The 18,349-nt window shown below is 49.0% G+C and overlaps 1 protein-coding gene across 7 annotated transcripts in view; it reads right to left on the reverse strand.

Annotated features, from left to right (window-relative positions):
* NEXMIF (neurite extension and migration factor) overlaps nucleotides 1-18,349 on the reverse strand; it is a 170,708-nt gene that overhangs the window by 37,745 nt on the left and 114,614 nt on the right. For all 7 annotated transcript variants that reach the window (XM_063346974.1, XM_063346978.1, XM_063346975.1 and 4 more), the window contains one exon: nucleotides 17,317-17,451. The gene's annotated coding sequence lies outside the window, so the exon portion shown is untranslated. The remainder of the gene's footprint in view (nucleotides 1-17,316; nucleotides 17,452-18,349) is intronic.

An 18,349-nucleotide genomic window follows, 5' to 3' on the forward strand; every position in this document is an offset into this window, starting at 1 on the left:
AAACCAGGCGGCAGCGCTGCACCTCATTTACTGACCCCTAGACATACGCGGATGGCTACGTACCACCTCAGGTAGCAGCAACACGGCTGGATGAGATTCTGCCAACAAGGAAAAGAGTAGCAATAATAATAATAATAATAATAATAATAATAATAATAATAATAATAATAATAATAATAATAATAATAATAATAATAATAATAATAATAATAAAAAAAAATACTGCCTCAAAGCCTTTTTGACCAGGAAGGGATGGATGTCCGCAGGAGCGAGGTGGTGCGGATGGATGCAGGATGCACCGGGGGCTCAGCGGCTGGGAGTGGTCCAGCAGCGATGGGTGCAGCAGTCATGGATCCGTCAGCGATGCGTCCCTCAGTGACGGGTCCAGCAGCGATGGGTCCAGCAGTGACGGGTCCATCAGCAATGGGTCCATCACATCTGGGATGTGTCCCCGCTGCAGAACTGCAGCCAGGATCCAAACCCATCACCCATTTGTACTGACGCCAGCCTCCAGTAACTGCTGAGAGCGGAATAACTGAGCTCTCATTACTAAAAAGGCCTTTTCCAAAATATTTGAGCATCTTACATAGGATTGCTATAAACTAGCGCCAAAAAAGAAAGCAAGTAATTACGCTACTGCCTTGGAAGCTTTGATTCTGTGCTGTTTGGGAACGATCTTAGAATTTTTTGTTAGGCTTATGAGGGTAATGCAGAGAACAGCAAAGGTTTGGAGGTGGGGTGGTCTAGCTTTCAAGCTCCTATGTAAAAAGCAGGTTTTCTTAGAATTTCACAGCCTCACAGGCATGACTAGAGAGAAGTAGGAGACACTTCTGCCCTTTCCTAGCAGCTTATGTATTATTCCTTAAACAAAAAATAAAAAAAAAGGAAAAGAAAAGAAAAACTTTCAGAGAAATGTGGTGCCTTTATTCCCTTGTGTTGTTTAAACCTTTTTTCATGGCACCACACAATGAGCTTCCTTTGGGAAGTAGAACAGTAGCTTTTCCTTAGACCACAGTGAAGCAGTTACGGCTTCAGTGCTTTGAGAAGGTGCTGGATAAAATAAAAAAAGGAGAAGAAGAAGAAGAAACCAAAAGAGAGAGAGAATGAATGAGGGTACAATAGGGAACTTGAATCACTGAGAGAAAGCGAGGAAAAAAAAAAAAAAAACCAGAAAAAAAGAAGAAAAAGGCATCAAGTGTAGGTATAATTGCAAAGCACCGGCACACTTCTGGCAGCGGGGAAAAAAAGGAATTGTAGATGATTCAGGAGTATGACAAAGAATCCCTTCAACAAGTTGTCTTTTATCACAACTTTGCTGCTATACAGCTACACTGCAACGGGGAGAAATTGCATCATGTCAACAGCAAGTTTATAAAGATAAACTGACTCTGAAGACAGTGGAAATATGCTGGCAGTTACTTTGTGCTTTGCTTATCACGCGGCAATAAATTCACCGAGAACAGCACAAACAGGATATTAGAAACAAAAATACACTTGCACCTAAAAGGGTCAGCTCCGGAATATTCCGGGGGGCAGGACCAGCCCCCCACGGAGGAGAAAAGGTCCGAGCCCGGCTCTGCTGCGGAGCATCCCTGTGCCTGGGGAGAGCGCGCGGCCGATGCCACCCCCTGGAGTGGGTCACCCAGCCATCCCGGCTCCCAGACCCCGATCCCCGACGGGCAAAGCTGAGGGGACTCCAGTCCCGGCTCTGCTTTAAAACAGCAGCTCCTGACGCTATCACAAAACACAGAGACATCTTCCCTTGCAGCAAAGATCGACATCTCCCAGTACAAAGTGCAATAACACTGTTAGCTTACGGCTAAAATATTGACTACGTAGGGGTGACCGGGTGCCATGTCACATTTTTTGGTGCAAGGATGGTGGCAGGAAACCACTCTCTACAGCTCCCTGAAAGGAGGGGGCAGCCGGGGGGGTTGGTCCCTTCTCCCAAGGAACAGGCGATAGGACAAGAGGAAACGGCCTCAAGTTGCGCCAGGGGAGGTTTAGATTGGAGATTAGGAAAAATTTTTACACTGCAAGGGTTATTAAGCATTGGAACAGGCTGCCCAGGGAAGTGGTTGAGGCACCATCCCTGGAGGTGTTTAAAAGACAGGAAGACACAGAGCTGAGAGATATGGGTTAGTGATGGTTTTGGTCAGAGTTGGGTTGATGGTTGGACTCGACGATCTGAAAGGTTCCTTCCAACCCAGGCGATTCTATGATTCTGTGATTCTATAACCATCTGCAGCCAAAGGGACCTTTCACCGCCCCGTGTGGGAACCGGCCGCACCCGTGGAGACCAGAGAAACCTTCACAAAGCACAAACCCCGGCAAAACAGCGGCTTTGCCCTAACAAAGCCTAAATGATGAATGGGTTAGGAGCTCAGGAATGAAATACTCTTCATCGCCTCTTCCTCATCACTCGCCGGCCGGGGCGGTTGTGCCATTGTACTGAAGGGCTTCTCCTGCTTCCTTCCAGCGGCTCCTTCACCCTCCTCCCACCTCACCCCTCCGCTCCATCCCGGAGAACGCTGCCGGTTTAAATGCAAATAGTGCACATGCAGGCACAGGATCTTTTTTTAAATTCTGAAAGCTGAGACTTCTAAGTTTATCTCAGAAGGACACTGGAAAGATGAATAGAGAGAAATTATGCAGAGAAAGAGAAAATATTCAAAGAGTAGAATTATGTATGCATAATTGCCTGGCTCCCTGGGGTGCATGGGCGAGTACACCAAGTCACTTTGTGAAATCATTCCCCACAACTCCTGTATCCTAATTATAGTGCCGTAAGTGGGGAGAAGCTAATTTTTACAGTCCTGATGGGGTAACTGGAAGAACCATGAGGATGCTGTTAACCCCTTGCCTGCTGCGGGTCTTGGAGTAAAGAAGCAAACACAGAAGAACCAAATGAAATGCCGGCGAACCCAACGCATCGTCCTCTGGTTGGTTTAAAGGTGTCCACTACGAGAACCAAGGAAGCACAAGCCTTCAGGCTCGAGGAGAAAAAGGGCAGACCTGAAGAAACAGGTCAAAATGAAAAAACCACCAGAAAACATGACCTCTGCCCAGACTTCAACGGAGCGTGGAGTCAGCGTTAGGGTGTTTCTGCGTCCCTTTGCTCTGTACAGCACGCTCTCAGCCAAAAGCTTTATAAGCCCTAAATAAGCCTGGAGAGGAGCCACTTTATCCACCCAGAAAGTGCAGCCACAGCTGTGCGGTACCTCGGTGCGTCCCCCCGTGCAACACGACCACAGGCAGCAGAGAGAGCTCAGTTCGGTGCTCCCTGAAAGCAGCCGCTTGGCTTTGCACGGGAAGGACCTGGCTCCAGCGAGGATCTGCTAATACAACGCCTTATCGTGCCCACGCAGGTCACGGACATCGACCCAACAGCGAGCGAGAAAGGTCAAAACTATGTATTTTTGATCCATTACCTATGAGATGCTCAAATCTGACTTCTTTCACAGGAAAAATAAAAGGCAGTATAATAAATAAATAAAATAAATTCATAAATAAAAGGGAAAAATAAAAGGAGAGGCCTGCCTCTAACCCTTGCTCTCGCGCTGCCCCGCGACCGCAGCTAATGCAGAAACCAGCCACCAACCGCCTTTTATTCTCGCCATGCTCAACAAGTTTAAGCTAACTAAAAACACTCCTGGAAGTCCCTAAACTCTGATATTTTGACTAAAACTGTCGCTAGTATTTTGACCAAATTCCCTTTAAATTTCTCAGCCTGGTAATGTTTGTTCTCATTTACAACAAACCCCTTAAAAAGTTCCAGTTAGCATTGGTTTTCCTTATTGGAATAGATGCAGGCAGACAATGTTAAAAGAGAAAAAAGATATAAAATACTCCTTTTACCTGCCTTAGGCAGACTAAGAAGTATTTTTTCCCTCAGCCGTGCCTCGCACAACGCCACTGAAAGCATAAAACCACCACTTAGGGCTTCCTCGCCGGGGCTGGCCCAGCACACGTGCCCGGCTGCGGCTGTTTCAGCCCACTCCACGCAATACCTGGACTCCAACATCTGTCGCCGGTAGAGAGAGAAAAGCAAAGGCTTTCACCCCAGATGGCATTCCTTTAAATCCCCTGGGTATTTGGGTCTTTGCATTCCTATCGCGCTCGTTCAGGGAGCTCCTTCAGTCCCCTCGCCGGGTCCCCAGCAGAAGCCACCCATGGAGACAGATGTCCTTCAGCACAGTTGGGTAATGGAAGGTAGACACAGGCAGTTCCCCTCTCTGAGAAAAGCCACCTCCAAAACTTTATAGATATCCACGGGATTTAAGACCAGAAGACCATTTAAGAGGACCTCCTACAATAATAAGCAATTAAATCTTACCCAGTCACCTCTTCCTTGAGGCCAATTATTTGTTCAGAGGAGAATTTCTAGAAAGATGTGCTTGACTTCAAGCACTGATCTCAGCACGTGAAGAACTCTCAGCGCAGTCTTACTAGTGATGAACTCTCTGCCAAGCCCATATTAATATCTAACCCTTATGTTCTGAAAATTAAATATATGAGTCAAATTGAATAGTTATTTTTCGGCCAAAGTAATAGAGACAATTTTACTACTTAATCCTCTCACATTGTCTCAAGCTCACTCAAATTACAGCCATTTGAACTGTGATCTGAGCTCCCCTGTGCTTAACGAACTAATTAGACCAAGGACAGCCAAACTTCCCAACTTCCTGAATACTAAAACCTTCGTCTGGCCAAGACCCGCAGGACGAGCACCACACGGCGTGCGAAGGGGACGGAGAGGAGAGATGAGCAGAAGCAGATCCCATGTGGGCGACTTGTCCCCAGGGGCACCCCAAGGCAGGGATGTAAGGCGGGGGGTACAACCATGATGAGCCGAAAAGAGAAAATTAGTACAGACTGGGAGAGACAGTTATTCTACTGCAGATTTTCTCTATTTCTTTGGAAAGAAACGTTCTGTTCAGTCTGAAGAAAACACGTCATTAGACCCTCATTAGACACACGGGGGACCAGACCTGCGAGACCATTCTTGGGGGAGCAAGAGGCGATGGTGACGGTCAGGGACTTCTTCATGTGAACCAAGTGACCTGGACCCACCTTTCCCTCTTTCAGAGGAGGGCCACAAGCACCAAAAGAACAGGGTATTCTGGAGCTGTCACACAGCAAAAATCATTTCAGCACTCAGGCAAAAGTGAAGAAGTTCTAACAGGAGAGCCTCAAAACCCTGTTCTTCAGGGCACTTCCCCCAGAAGACGAGATTCTGGTTTATAACCTTATTTTGGGTGATGGTGGGATTCCACCTCTCTCCTGCTGATACTGTCTTTGAAAACCTCACCAAGGAATGCTCAATTTGCCCACGTTCAGCTGGCCCCTCAAGCGAGCGGGTTTCAGCTTGTACCTGGTATCATTCCGTGTCATGTCCTCTCCAACAAGGAGAGGGTGACACAACCGTGTAAACTTAAGTAGATTTGGGATTGCATCTAGCTGTGGCACACAAGATCAGCACTGTAAAATACAGATACACAGGACTGATTGTGCAAATTTACTTCTCTTGTTCTTGGGAGAAAAGAGGAACTAAAATTCCTGGGATAATAGGAAAACACATGCAAAGAAAGAGTTTCAGGAGGAGAAGTAAGGCTAGACCACAACACGATGACAGGAGCACCTCACCTCTAGCTCAGATCTGGACCCAGATCAGTAGTGAACTGAGGATTTCCTGATAGATAATTCCTTGCTGAGCCAGTTTTTGAGCCTGCCACAGAGATCAGCAGCCTGATAGCCTCCTGCGTGACAGTCCAACAGAAATGACACCACCTAAGCAGAGACTGAAATCACTGCACTCAAAGGTGCTCCTGGCGGAACAAAAATTTGTAAATGCATCTGCACCACCTGGGTTAAGGTCTCTGGGTGTGCTTCAGGGTTGTCAATGTAAGACCCATCAACCACACTAACTTCATATTACTATTATTATATGTCAAATACCCTAAAGTATTCCCAAAGAAGAAACACATAGAGATGTCATGACGATATAATCTAAATTCAGTTTGATGCAGCATCATTGCATTTGCCATCAGCAGACCATGGGGGAGGAGGTCAGAGCAGGCAGAAAGGTTACAAGGGTGAGGTCATAGGCTTACTCAATAAGACTTCATAACGCCAGATACGTCTGCTGTCCTTTTATACTGTCACTTCTTGCAGACAAGATGTTAGAGTCGAGTCTAAGGAGGATCTGTAGGCACAGAAGATCTTCCTGCAGGAGCCTGTTCAAACCACTTTCAACGTAACACAAGGGCAGGCTTGCAAGCGTCGGAAAAGACACAACCAGGCTATTCCCCAGGAGATGCAACGGGTGGTACAGAGGCAGAGACTGCAGGAGCAACGACCACTGGGCAAGGGCAGGAAGGAGAAAGCCTAGAGGATGACTGAATTCAGGCAGACTTCCACCAGGATTTGCAAACTGGCAAAGAGGGTGTCAGGGGACTGAGGAAAAATCCACTCTACCTGCTTAGCTGGGTCCTTGCCATCTCCCAGAGACAGATCATCACGTTGAACTGGGCCACTCCACAGTGGGGAGGTTCTGAGACGGGTCACCTTGCAAAGTAGGATCCAACCAAGTCCCACCTCAGAGTCAGTCCCTGGGCAACACCAAAGAACAGGTCTAGAGGAACAGAGCGCACGTGTCACTCCCTCCACCCTTCGAGCTTCAGTTCGGTGTGGATGATTTTATGACAAGATCAACGAATCCTGATATAGCAGCACTTGAGATAAATGTTGCTTCAAAAGGGCTCTTGTGCGAGTATTTGTAGTGAAGAGGAGTTTGGGAGGGACGGATGACGAATGAGAAACAAAGGAACATCACCAGCTGCTGGAAGCACTGTTCCACCTTTTGTACAAACACACCTTTCTCGGGATGATACTTAAAGACTACCTGCAAAATAATTTCTTTTTTCCAAACCTTCTTCCCGTAGCACTTGGCATCGGCACAGAAAACAGCTATGGATGTGTATGACAAAGAGAATTCCTGTGGAATTTGCTCAGATGGGCTCCTGCGGCCAGGCTGCCCCGGGTAAGAGGCATCCACAGCAGCTTTCGCACCCATGCTCGTGCAGGTGAGCACATCTCCTTCAACTCCAAGTAGGTGAGTGCTTTGCTCACCACCTTCCTGCAAACCCCAGGTTCTTTGGAGGGATTTACTCCAAGATCCTGGGCGTCATGAACCTCACGCTGCTGTGACGTTACAACAGCAAAAGCTGTTTTGCTGTTGTAACAACCCCGGGACGTTACAACAGCAAAAGCTTATTGCTCTCCTAAGCTCCCTGAACAGAGGGTGTAGAGAGGTGGGAGTCAGTCTCTTCTCCCAAGGAACAGGTGAGAAGACAAGAGGAAACGGCCTCAAGTTGCACCAGGGGAGGTTTAGGATGGATATTAGGAAAAACTTTTACACTGAAAGGGTTATTGAGCACTGGAACAGGCTGCCCAGGGAAGTGGCAGAATCGTCATCCCTGGAGGTATTTAAAAGACCGGTAAACATAGTGCTTAGCGATATAGTTTAGTGGTGGTTTTGTCAGTGTTGGGTTGATGGTTGGACTCGATGCTCTGAAAGGTCCCTTCCAACCTGGGCAATTCTATAATTCTATGAAACACCTCCAAGACGACCGCAAGGGGGTACATCTCCAAAACGCCTGTAGTTAGATCGCAACCACGTCAAGAGGAAAACAATCATCCTGACGCCTCTCGAGACGACGCTGCCAGCAAGAGCTGCATCAGCGCGTCAGCACGAGCAGCCGGCGCTCGCCTCGGCGAAGGGCTCGGCACGGAGCAAACCCCGGTCCCCGCAAAGCCAAAGCTGAGGCACACCAGTGCATCGTTTGATCAGGATACGCAATCTAGGACACAGATGCATAGACAACAGCCTCTTCAGGGACCCGATTCCCATAATCACGTAGTTTTTAATTTCCGCATTGACTTTAATTAAAAAAAAAAAAAAGAAAAAAAAAATCACACAAAAAATTAAGAATCTTCCCCCATCCTTCAGCCAGCTAAAATCACATAAAAGCTCCCAGCTTTGGCGGGTGCAAAGGACAAGCATCGCAAAGGGGAGGGAATGTTTAGAAAACGTTTTCAAACTATTCAATTTTAAAGCCGTTTGTGCGCAGCAGCAGTAGGCAGCCGCGGCTGCAGCGAGGAGCCAGCAGGCTGGATCAATTGCGGGGTGGAGGTGGGTGCAGGAGAGCAGGAGCAGCAGAGTGTGGCATTGAGGCTAATAGCTTTGTAGCAATTTATTCAGTGAGAAATACTGCATAGAGCGACACGGGGGTCTGCGCAGAAAGTACGGCAATGCCTGGGAGGGAGACGGTCCCCAACTCCAGAGCGGCAGAGGATCAATAGCAAACACTCCAGGAAAAGCAGGAAACTCTTCTTCCCTTACAAAAAAATAAATAAATGACAATTAATGGATCCAATCAGGCCATCTGCAAAAAAAAAAACCACATTGTTGAAGAAATGTCACACAAAAAAAAAAAACCCAGCAAGATAAAAGCTTCGGCGCTGTCAGAGCATCGCTCCTGGTGCAGTCCCTCCTTGCGGGCTGCGGGGCTTCATGGCCCCGCCATCTCCAAACAAAATCCTGGTGCCAGCAATGGGGACGGGCTCTACGTTTTCTCTACCAATGACAAGAGAAACCCCATGGAATAATTTCCAACCCCTTCCCCCGCTTCACGGAACCACGGAATCTTCAGAGTTGGAAGGGACCCCTAGAGATCACCTAGTCCAACTCCCCTGCTAGAGCAGGATTGCCCAGAGCACATCCCTCAGGGCTGCATCCAGGCGGGTCTTGAAAATCTCCAGAGAAGGGGACTCCACACCCTCCCTGGGCAGCCTGTTCCAGTGCTCTGTCACCCTCACTGTCACACATCACTTCTTCAGCAGCAGAGCTTTACCTGGAGACACGTCACAATGTCCCCTCTCTCCCTGGTGGCCTTCATGCATGCTTTGGATGAATATTTAAGGAACGGAGAGGGAGAGTTAATTTTGGGATAGAACAGAGGGAAATGGCTTTCTGGAACCTGGTTTTGACAAACGAGTAAAAAAATCGTATTCGACCGTTCTGCGCGTCCTGCGATGCAAGCTCAAGAGCTCTGGATCTCCTTGCAGACACAATTTGCTCTGCTGGTGTTTGCAGCCCAAGGATAATGCGATGCTCTTTCCACATCACACTCTCTCCATGCCCAAGCACATATGGTCTGGCTAAATAAGAAGCCTTGGAAAGGCTGTCAACAAGTCTAGAGGAAGGTGTGCATCTGTGCAGAAGCATATGCATGCCCCAGCACTGCACAGTGAGCCACGAAAAGGATGCTCACGCCCAGAATCCCACCAAAACCTGCCCGGGTCCAGCAGAACTGCGGTGCAGGACCAGTGACACTGCTGCCACCGCTTCCACCAGCCCTTCCCCTCGCTCCCTTTGTGCTGCGGGACTCAAAACCCATCAGTCTGCCTCCAACGACCTGCTTTGCCAGGGTATCTAAAGACGATGCTCCCTCTAAACTCGACCAGCACGGGCTTTCGCAGCACTGCTGCTGCCCACCGACTTGCGTACCCGCTTACGGGTTTGCTTGAAAGTATGTGCTTTACGTTCACCTACGAAAATCTCCCCCATGGTACTAAAAGCAATGGAATAATCTACTATTTCAACTCGCATCCCTTAGAGAATGCTGCAGTTGGAGGAAAAAAAAAAAAAAAAAAAAAGGAAAAAAAAAGAAAAAGGAAAAGAAAAAAAAAACCTGGTTGAATTTGATTAAACCTTTGGAATCTCTCCAATATTTCCAGTTATTCCATCTGTAGAAACACTCTACTGGCACTTGGCACATTTATAGCATTAACTGCCTTCTAAATCAGCAGCAGTTCTGCCTAACAATTTGGCATTTGCACATTGCCTTGTAAATTACCCACCTTACATCTCCGGGTACGAGGACCGTCCCCTCCAAAAAGCCTATTACTGCCTTGTACAAATTCTTCAGGAAGAAAGTATCTTCTTGGGCTTGTCTCTTGACAAAAAGAGGGGGGGAAATGGCATTCAGCGGGCACGGGATTAACAGTGTGGCTCATGGTGTTACTATGGCAGTAAAATGAAACCCAATGCAACCAGCTGGTTGCTATACTGCTATTAGAGCCTCCGTTCTGTTTTTGACCTTTCTAGAACTCTCCAAAAGGCATTAATCTATTCAAAAATCCATCCAGGATCTAAAGCGCGACGCAAGGTGAAGGTGTTGGCGAACGGAGGGCGGAGGGAACAATTACAATTCCGCCGGCGAGGATTTGCTTGCTTTTTTGTGTGTGTGCTAACCGCATCGCGAAGTCAGGAACCAGGCTCGGAACGGCTGCAGCTCCAAAACAAGCCACAAAGCAGCAGGAAACCACTCAGCAATATCAGCAGCGATTTGTGCATTTCTTGGTTGAAAACAAAGAGCGGAGAAGGTCGGCATTATTACCTCCCCGCTTCCAAGTCGCCTCTCTTCTTTTGTCTACCCAAATCGTCGGAGGGAAAAAAACCTTCCTCTTCCCAAACAGCTCCCAGCTCCAAGCTCTTTTGAAAACCTTTTCTCCTTATCTTTATCCACACCTGACCCATTCTTCTTACGCCTCCCCATTGACAAAGTGTAGGAAAATCACTAAATTAAGCGCCCGGCTCGTGCCCTCCTGCAGAACAGCCTTTTCTCCCTCGCCCGCACCTCACTCCTTGCTCTCCGCTGCTGAGCTGTGCCCTGGTTACCTGGTCCTTCCCAGCACGGATTTGGTCTCCAGACTGTACAGGGGGAGGAAGAGGCAAAAAAAATATAAAAGGAAGACAAGGACAAGGCAAAAAAGACAAGAAACACACTGAGTTAACTCTCCTCCTCCTGCCTTTTGCTTCTAAAATGTGCCTTATTGATTTTTCATACGTATTACGACCCTCTAGCGTTAGCAGTCCAGGGTCACCTGAGGACTTTGAGATGGTCACTGTGCCGTGTGTCGTGACCGCTTGGAATTTGACAGCTAGACAGAGTTCAGAGCTTTGCGCTTAAAACAGGCTGGCCGCAATTGTCGGGGCTGACAAGGAATTTCCTACTTCTTGTTTTGCAGGCGGAGATCCAACACGCGGAGCTGAACCGCTCCGATCCTGTCCCACAACGAGAAGTAGTGACTCAAACCGGCTTACTCATTATCATTCTTTTGGAATTAGTGACTTAGTTAATGCTCCCCATGTTAGCATTTAAAAAAAATTGCATTTTTTTTCCTGTTCTTTTCTATTCTGTACTCTTCCCTCGCCTGGTGCGTTTCTCTTAACTCCAAGGAGGAATGATTTCCCTCGGCTGCAGTTAACTGCGAAGAGCGACCCGCAGCAGCAGGGAGGACCCACAATCTTCTTCACCTCTTTTTAATCAGTTTATCAAGTGGAGCATCCTATGTCCCATCACGCATCGGCAGCATCTCATGCCACATCCATATTTCCATGGTTGTGGAAGTAAATAGCTTAACCCACCCCTCTGCACGGGGCTGGCGGGGACGGGGTGTCACCGGGACACCGAAGGATGCTCTTGATCCCAGAGCTCGGCAACGTGCCCCGGCGCCAGCGTGTCCCTCCAGCCTCCAGCCCTGGGGTGAGGTGCAGGGGCTCTCGTAACACACCTGCGACACCCCGGCACTGCCCCAGCACAGCGGGGCTGGAGCAGGGATCGGCACGGTGGCCGTGAGGCTCGGAAGAGGAGAGAGGAGCTGAGCCAAATGCTCCCAGGGATGGGGCTGTGACAGCACAGCAGGTACCGGCCTCCAACACCAGCGAGAAAACAGACGAGTCGCAACTCCATGGCTGTTCTGTTCTTGATGAAAATGTCTGCTCCCTCACAAAACCAAAAAAAAAAAATTAAAAAAAAAAAAAAAAAAAAATACCGCTCTCCCTGCAGCCAGCGATGCATACTAGATGACTGCCTTCTCAACATGAGAGCAAAAGGGCAAATGAATCACATTACACTCCATGAATAAAAACAGAATCTTAATGCAACAGCGACTTAATGATTTCATTTTCTATGCACTAGACAGTTTGGCCTCATTTGCAGAGGTGCTGAGCACCCCCGAGTCCCACTCCAGCTAATGGGCATGGCAGGCACTTTGCACCTCGGGACTCTCCCCTGAGCCCCCCGGGGGACCAAGAAATTCCCCCACCGGGCTGGGAAGCTTTCCCCGAGGTGTGCGAAATTAAAAGCTGATAGCAGGGACCAGCCTGGGCCAAAGACCTCAGATCGGCACCCGGATCCGTCCTTGGGAAGGTGGGATTAGGGTTTGCAGCTCTGTTTGGACTCTGCTTTTATTTCCCATGTAGTGAAGTGGAACCAAGTCCTGCCCGCGATGGCACCCAGGAGGCAAGCACGGTGTTGGCCTGGCCTGACTCCGCACATCCCCTGTGCACCAGGCGAAGGAGATGTCAGTACGAAATGGAAAAAAAACGGCATTTCCAAACTAACCCCTTAGCAAGGTGCTCACGGAGCAGTTCTGGAAAAGCCCGTGGCGGAGGGACAGCAGAACAAACCCAAATCTACTGTCGTTGCGTTATTGGCAAGGGGCTTCTGCGGCAGAGCAAAGCCAGCCACGCGGCAACGCAGACCATGGATAAACTCTGCTCAGACCCCGCCGGGGTGCCAAAGATGCCGCCTCCCCTTCCTGAGCTTTTTGGGCCCCCTGTTCCCACTCTGTTTGATAAACCTTGCTATTTTCTTTTAAGCATCCTGCTGCACCGGTCGCGTTTCTCAAAGTAGGTCCCGATGTCACCTCCCGGTGACAGCCAACGCTGCGGCCGCGCCGGTGGTGCGAGCTGCACCCCAGCCTTGGCACCATCCTTCTTGGGAGGAATTAAAAAAAAAATAAAATTGACAATATTCCTATGTCTGTTTGGAAAATACATCCCAGGGCGACCTCTCCAAAACAACACCAGTCCTCTGGCAAACAAAAAGAAGTCAAACGCAAACTATTTATTGCCAAAACCTCTTCCTTCGCTGTAAAGTACTGTTTAATTTTATCCCTTAGGCATCTATTATCTCATAGCCCATATTATTTTTCCAGCTATTACTGCTTAATTTTCCCCATCCAAAAAGTACGTACAGACATAAGCCAATTTCCGTCTTGGCATAATTGTTTATGAGAAACAAACAGCTGTTTCACTGGGGTCCTAACAAATAGATGGTGAATCGACGCTTCCCATCTCTTCATTAGCTTCCCGCAAGAAAACCGGCTGCCGTCACGTGTCCTCTGCTGCCGAGCATCGTCACCCTCCCAGCCGCAGCCACTAACGAGCGGGGACCCTCGTTGACCGGGGGGGGGGACCTTGCAGAGGGAGAGAGGGAGGAGAAGCCGAGGGGGGGCTCCACCGGAGCCCCTCGTTTACAAACTCACGCTGCGGTGGAAATAAGGGCCTACGCCGAGCATAAACATTTCTTGTTTTGCTTTAAATAAAAGCTGCTGAATTTTAATCAGGGCTTAAAATAAAAAGTAAAAACCATGCCTAATGGAATATCCTTATCAAAATGCTCGGGTTGCTTCTCTTTTCCCATTTCTGGTAGAATTGGTTCGTTTTACCGCTCGTTGGTTTTGTCACCAGCAGAGCTTCCGTGGGGTCTGGAAGTGTTTTGTAAAATGGTATCGCTGGTTGCGTAAGTAAGTATAGGATCTTCTCAAGGTACAAAGTCTCTAAGCCTCCTTTTACGGGGACGGTGGCAATGGGGTTGCCCCTGCAGTGGCCAGCGTTGGCCAGTGCAGGAGGGAGCGACCCCACACCCAAGAGAAGCGGAGGTTTGCAGAACAGACCCCAGGAAACAACCTCTGCTTCCCAGACTACAGCACGGAGCAGACAAAAAATGGCAAACAAGCTTAGAAATGTAGATTTTAAAAAAAAAAAAAAATTTAGTGATTAAGGAATATCCTAAATTGCAAAATACTGTAAAGGCACAGAAGCAGCTAGCCAGAGTTACTAGCAAGAGCTGCGAAAGACAAGGTGTGTCCGTGTGTCTGCACGCGTGAGAGGGACAGAAAGGCGGGTGCCTGTTCCTGTGGGTATTTTCCATGCACAAGGATGTAATTCAGCCTGATTCCAGTTCGGGTTAAACATTTGCTGAACCACTGCTGACATTATTTTCCCTTAACACGCAGCTATTTAGGGTAGCGCTGGGGTACTCGGTGCTTGTGAAGTTTATTTTTCACGTTGTGAAGCACCTGCACGTCCAAGGGCTCCCCGAGGAGCGGGCAGAAGGGGATTTGTGATAGCGGAGGGGAAAGGGAAAACATTTCTTAGGGCCCAGGCGAGAGCCTCAATGGGCTGCGCATCCGGGTACGGGGCAGAGCAGCTCCCACTGTCACCCGTCTCAGCAGCCAGCCCCGGCTGGGAGGCCTCTGGGGACAGAGCCTGTGTGGGACGCGGGGATGGCAGCAGGGCTTTTCAGCCCAGCTCCTCACGCCAGCCTGCCACGCACAACGCAAAAGGCATTTCTTCTGCTCCTCCTTCATTTTAGTACTTTATTCATGTTTCCGACAAAAGGCATCGCTAACATTTTCCTTTCTGTCGCCCGTCCTGGCTTTAGATGCTCGATTATGAAAAAAAAAAAAGAAAAAAGCTCCAGAAGCAGTCGCAGGCATCGGTGCTTTGTGACGCTCTCGTCTTGTCCGGCGGGTGTTACCGCAGCAAATAGAAATTGCAAGCAGAGGCCGAACAGCAATGAGTCAGGGAGGCAGAAAGGCGTGAAAACAAAATGAATGGAAAGGCAATAAACCCGCAATATTTCACCACCGGTACTGAGTTCCTGGATAACCTCCATCTATCAGCGTTATCAGCGCCTGGGAGCTCACCGGAGCTGTACTTACAGCACGTTACTGACATCGGCAGAGAAGAGGCTGCGGCCACGCGGGTGCATCACCGTGCCATGGGCCGAGGCCACCACCAGCCACGGTACAGGCAATGGCCATCCACCACCTCCAGCACCTTGAGACCATCCTCCAGAACAAAGAGAAAAGCTTTTACTGGCTTCCCAGGTGAAGCAGAGGAGAAAACTGATGGGGCAACCCCAGGCAGCAAGACACCCCGGTCCAGGAAAGGGATTGATCCAAGAAAGGGATTGATCCAGGAAAGGGATCGATGATGGATGCATGTGCTGAAACGCTGTCCTGCCTGGGGAGCCCGTCTGTGAAGGAGGAAAAAGCTCATGCATCGATAGGACGAGGGGGAACGGTTTTAAACTGGAAGAGGGAAGATTTGGATTAGATATTGGGAAGAAATTCTTTGCTGTGAGGGTGGTGAGCCCCTGGCCCAGGTTGCCCAGAGAAGCTGTGGCTGCCCCATCCCTGGAGGGGTTCAAGGCCAGGTTGGACGGGGCTTGGAGCAACCTGGGCTGGTGGGAGGTGTCCCTGCCCAGGGCAGGGGGCTGGAATGGGATGGTCTTTAAGGTCCCTTCAAACTCAAACCGTTCTATGATTCTGTGATCTCAGATCTGACCCCAGCAGCAAAGCGGGTGCATTGCTTAAGGAATAGAAACCTGAGAAATATGTTTAAAAAAGAAAACAAACGCTGGAGAACAGCTCAAGGAACTGAACTGGGAAAAGGAGACCCTTCTCCAGTCATCCCCAAAACCCACCAGTGCCTCTTCATTCCCCATTTCTCGCGAAGACACACACACAGCCTTGTAATGACGGGTAATCCCCCTTTCTCTGTATCTACAAAGAGATTATAAAAATATTACTAGGAAATGGAGGGTGGGGACCACCTCAATCCTTTATTTTCCAGAGCACCAAGTACAAAATACCCTGCCAGGCCGCTTTTAGAAACAACCACTGATTTTTCAGTCCTGTGCAGAGCGATCTAGACACCAGCCTGCATCTCCCGCCCATCGCTGCCCACCCCTCGACCATCCCCGCCACGGCGCCAGGAGCCCCAGCCACGCTTCCAGTGCGAAAACCAGTCGCGTACGGGCTTTGCCTGGAAGTTGGGCTCACGGCGTTACACAGAGAGCTGACGGCCCCCCAGAAAACCGGGGCTCTGCGCCCCCGCCTCGACGACCCACGGCTTGGACACAGGGCGGATCCAAGTGCCCAGGCCGCGAATAAAAATCACCGTTCTCCCCAAAAAGAAGCTAATTCCCCGTTAGCGTTGCAGAAACTCAGGCAGCCAGCGCGAAGAAAGCTTTTTAAAGAGATATAAAAACAGGATTTTTGTATTGAAACACATGCCACAGATGGTGTAGCAGACGAGGATTAATTCATGAATCATATTTCTTAAATGATACAATCTCTCTTTTCACTTCCATACTTTCCCTTTTTGACTCAGAAGCAGGGATTTAAGATGCCCTTCCCAGATATGAATTTTGCATGAACAAACATTGCAGGAGGAGGAAAAAAAAAAAAAAAAAAGCAGCAATAAAACAGAAAGCCCAGATGTTTAAAGCTAAGTTCTCAAATGTAAGCGAATGCATATCCTGTCCATCTACGAAAGAACATGTGTGGAAGTGCAATATATGCAGGCGCAGATCTAGGACTAGGGTGGGAAAACGCGTTCCCTAACATTTGGAGATTACTAATGCTTCAGCCAGGGTTCTGAATTTCACAAAAGCTGATTTTCTATCTCCTCCTATCTTATTCGCCACCCTCGCAGCAAAAGAAAAGCCTTAAGGCAAACATTTCCACCGAGAGGCCCTCCTCGCTCTGCCGCTCGGGTTTGTCCCTCCTCCAGCCCCCGTCGGCGCTTCCCTTCAGTAAGCCCTGGCGCGGACACCACCAGGTTGTTCTCCAGGAAAAGCTCGGGGAACCCACAAATCCAAGGGGATGGCAGGAAGCAGCAGCAAGCCAAAACATCCTGCACCACGCAAACAGATCAACCGCGGCCCGCCACCACAGCTGAGTAACGTCTGAAGTGGAAAAAAGAGAAGGAAATGACAAAAGAGCGCTTCCACACCAGGAGATGCCAAATTCCCAGCTCCATCTCAACTGGAAAGCTCTTTCAGACCTGCCAAACCCATGCAAAGCCCACGACTGTCTGTGCAGAAGCACCGCTCTCACCCCGGCACGAGCGCGGATTGAACCCGGGCGAGAAGAGCGAGCACCAACATTCGAAGCTGCCAGCACGCCGCCACCCTGGGCACCCTCTCCCCTGCAAAAGGTGCTGCTATACCTTTCTTTCATCACCAAATCAGCATTTCGGTCATTTTTTCCACTTTGCACATAAAGCAGCTGTACATATGCTTAACAGGCTCTTCACACAGCCTTGCACTTACTATTGTAGCTCTACACACGAAGCTTCAAGTTAGAATAAGGGTGAAAAAAATTACTTACCCTTAAACTACTTCAACCTTTCCCTGCTTTGTGTATGACGTGGGCTTCTCTTTTGGTTACTATTTCCAGATTTGGTCTTTGGGTAGGTGAATGGAAGAGGCGAATGAAAGGAGTTGTATTTGATGACGATGGAGACTGTAAAATAAAAGAGAAGCACTTTAGTGCAGAACAGTCCTCTCTATACATACATATCAGATTAAATTAAATTAAATTAGTGACACCTACATAAATGCTTCCTACTGGTTTTATGCACACATACAAATATCACAACTGTCAAGGAGAATGCAGCTGCCAGTGATACGGCAGAGGGGGAAAAAAAGAGCAATTTCTAAAATGGAAGGGGAAAAAAATAATAAAACTTAGCGTAAGAGCCAGCATTTGAAGAGCAGGGAAGGGGGTTGCGCTGGGCCGCAGGAGGGCAGGCGGCCACCAGGCAGCTGCTGGGGACACTGGGACGGGGCGAGACCAGATGGGAGCACCGGGAAAGGGCTTGAGCAGAGGAGAGCGTGGAAGGAGGACGGGTAGCAAAGCCGCAGCAACAAAACCCAACAAATGCTCTTTTCCTTCCCAAAACACTACGTCAGCTCAACCGCTTTTGAGACAGCAAGGGAGGAGCCGAGAGTTTCGGGAAACGCACTTCACCCATACCCTGTAATGATGAAAGGACTCCTAGCACAGGAAGGAATTAATAATTTGGTCACCATACCGGCAAGTACCCCCCTAAAAACCAGATTAATCTCCCACCATCTGCTTTAATAGCAGAATTTCTGCTAAGTGGTTTTCCCCTCCACAGACCCACACATCCATGTAAACACACAAACAAACCATTTGGCTTCCCGCAGTCCCGGGGTACGCAGCTGCTCGGGGAAGGGCTCGCTGCCTTTGACACGATGCCAAGGCTGAATTCCTGCCATCCCATTTACTCCGACACCTCTCCCCCCGCCGGCTCCCTGCCCCGCTCCCCTGGGGGATCTTTAAGGCTCATCAGGTGAAGCGTCTTGGGTGACCTCCCCCTGCGCTGGGCTCCCCAAAT

This window comes from Chroicocephalus ridibundus, chromosome 9 (genome assembly GCF_963924245.1).
Source record: "Chroicocephalus ridibundus chromosome 9, bChrRid1.1, whole genome shotgun sequence".
Taxonomy (NCBI): domain Eukaryota; kingdom Metazoa; phylum Chordata; class Aves; order Charadriiformes; family Laridae; genus Chroicocephalus; species Chroicocephalus ridibundus.